The sequence below is a fragment of the Ochlerotatus camptorhynchus genome, unplaced genomic scaffold, assembly GCF_037179485.1.
Source record: "Ochlerotatus camptorhynchus isolate MF236.1 unplaced genomic scaffold, CSIRO-AGI_Acam_v1.1 ptg000510l, whole genome shotgun sequence".
Taxonomy (NCBI): domain Eukaryota; kingdom Metazoa; phylum Arthropoda; class Insecta; order Diptera; family Culicidae; genus Ochlerotatus; species Ochlerotatus camptorhynchus.
Window position 1 is genome coordinate 512,469 of NW_027040994.1, and position 3,325 is coordinate 515,793.

The window sequence follows — 3,325 nt, forward strand, 5'->3', positions numbered from 1 at the left end:
TTATCCGTACATTGCCAAACTGCGTGTTCGATGTCATCGTAACCGTTTCCACACCGACAGATGTTGCTGTCCACTTGTATTTTAATGTATTTTAATATGTTTGTAAAATATGTAACACATATTATATGAAAACTATATACGATATCAACGGAAATACCTTAAGCTACAATATGGAACCAATGTTTCTAATTTGGAAAAAGCGCAGCGAGTAAATTTAATCTTTACATTACACTATCAAAGTTACCCGCATTATCAAACATACCCCGTTTTACGGTACCTATAAGTTTTTTTTTAAATCGGGATCCAACCGAGGATCCAACTAGACTTGGAAAAATCATTTCAACTTTCGGATTTGGCTATTGAACAGTTTGTCAGTAAGTAGGAACATACATATTCATCTCGTATACTTTAGTATGGTTTTCAGATAACAATATTTATTTTTAGAAAATGGCTACGATACCGCTTCATTGAAACTTATTGAACGAAAGAAAGTGGAGGCTTTGCTTCTGCAGCCATTACTAGCGGACAGAACGAAATCCATTGATGGACTGAATAAATGACGAATGTCTCAAGTAAATCCATTTATAAGAAAATTCTTTCTCTTTCAATGGAATAATAATGTTTTCTTCAATAATTTACTGGGTCTACGACCGGTTATGCAATCCCTAAAAGAAAATAATCTGCCCAATACTTCAGCAACAAACGAATCGTTATTGCGAACTCCACTTGGAGTACGATCGAGAAATGAATGGACGTCCCAAAATCTAATCTGCCGATCCAAAAAGGGAAACAAATATTGGAGAACTTCAGACATTTTGAAACCGATGGTTAATTCGGTAACATGTGCAGGTACAGGCAGGTCCATTAAATTCGTATCGCAATTCTCTAATAGCGAATTCGTTTATTAGGTTTTGCACCGTCGGGGTCAATCTGATGACAGTTCAGTGGTACTGTTTACGTGGACTTAGTCGATTTTTTCTTGGGTGGATTTTCTCGATAATTTTTCAGACTGCAGTGAGATGTAAACCACACTTCTGCAATGTCCACGACCAACATCATTTCAACGCGCTGTTCCTCGACAATTTTCAAGTTAAAATTCGGAAATTTTAGAATATTGTTTTTCGAAAAAAAAACGACTAAGGCTGTGAACCATTTGCCGAGTTAAATTTAACTCGTGGTTAAAAGTGACATTTCGAAAGTTATTTTCTATGTTCGAAAATCCCCGTGCTGTCGATCGACCGGTTTTCGAGCCACAGTTGTCAAAATTTAACTTCTTGTCTGTCAGAAGTAACCACGCTCGGATAGCAGGGTTAATCGATAACTTTCCATCTGTCAAATTTTAACCAAAAGTTACAATAATTCGCCAAATGGTTCAGAGCCTAAGTGCTTTTAAACTGTACCACTGAACTGTCAAAAAGGTTCAGCCGATTAACACTGAGTTCATTTGTGACGTCACGCTGCAGAACCTAATTATCGGGGTTGGAACCAGTTCCAACCCAGTGCGAAACCGAACTTTTTGTCAGTGCGAACCTCAACCTGAGCTAGGTTTTAAAAACAAACGAGCAAACTGACGTTCGTCAGAAAACAAGCAGACCCAATCTTGATACCCGCCCGCATAAACGCGAACCATAACTTGACCTTACCGATAATAATTATAATTTGTTTATAATCCCTCCTAAACTTTAACTGAAATGATTATGGAACTTTACATGAACGTTTGTGTGATAAAGTTTTAACCTTATGTATTATTGTTTTTTGAAAGCGGACCTCACAAATAATGGGTTGTTAAGAACCATTACCATTCAAAATTCTTGTTTTCTCCATACATTTTCGAAAAGAGAACTATATTAGAACGTTTTTACTTATGGTTTGAGAACATTAATGGTTATGGTTATGATAGTCAGTAAGGTCCATTAATGGTTTTGTATTATCGTTCAACTTTACGTGGAATATATCGTGAATTGGTAATCAGTAATTTACAGGCAACCAATTCGCGATATATTCCACATAAAGTTGATCGATGTTACAAAACTATTCATGGACCTTACTGACTATCATAACCATAACCATTAATGTTCTCAAACCATAAGTTAAAAGGTTCTAATATAGTCCTCCTCCCGAAAATATATGGAGAAAACAAGAATTTTGAATGGTAATGGTTCTTAACAACTCATTATTTGTAAGGTCCGCTTCCAAAAATCCATAATACATAAGGTTAAAACTTTATCATTAAACGTTCTTGTAAAGTTCCATAACCATTTCAGTTGATGTTTAGCAGAGATTATAAACAATTTTTAACCATTTTTGGTAAGGTCAATTTATGGTTCGCGTTTATGCGGGCGATCCAGGTTGGAACTGAATAATAAACGAATTCACTATAAGCAAGGTTCGCTATATCAGAAAGGGACAATATTTTGCATTAGACAGAAATTGATGAGTAATGTCTATGAAATTGAGCCAATGATTTTGATCGATGATAAGGAGCGATCCATTTATTATGTCACACTAAATTGAGGAAAAATTAACCCCCCCTCCCCCTTTCATGACGTTTTTCCCTTTTTCCTATACCTAATACATTCCCGAAAAAAAAATTACTACAATAAAGCAACGCAATTACTATGACTTTAACTGTTTAATTTCAAGTACATTAAAATTTATTGTTAAATTATTGTACGGGAGAAAAAATAAATTTCGATTTTTAACGTTACAATCTTCAATGCCCAAACAATGAAAACTAGTGTTCGAGAAAAATCAGTTTTTTTTATTGTTAAGATGCTTAACAACCCCCCTTTTTTACTGTAAATTTCTCATATACCTACCATGATTTAACGCAGTTTATGCGAGAGAATGTATTTTTCGCTTCTTTATTTAATTTATGGTAAACATTATTGTTTTCAAATAAAAATTAAAATTGTCTCAGGAAGGTCTTTTTTTTTATTATTTAAAAAGTACTTACAATTTCGATGTTCATTAAGATGAACTCGTGCTCACGCAGTCTAGCTGCCAAGCAGATCACATGCGCAGTAGAAATCCGCCGGGACGAAGCTCTTCACCAGCACGAAGCTCCAAAGAGAATCCGGATGTTCTTTTTCCTATCATTTTAGTAAACACTGATCGAATTCCACTCCGTTATTCGGACTTAGTGTAATTTTGACGAAAATTTGAATAGAACAAATGTATAAATTTTGAAAAACTATAAAATGCATAACATTTTATCTATATTCGTTTTGTAATATTTTTGAGTGCTCATTGCTGTGTGTTTGAAGCTATATATTTTGACATTTGCTATTGCGATCTTTTTCGATATTCTGTCGATATATCTCAG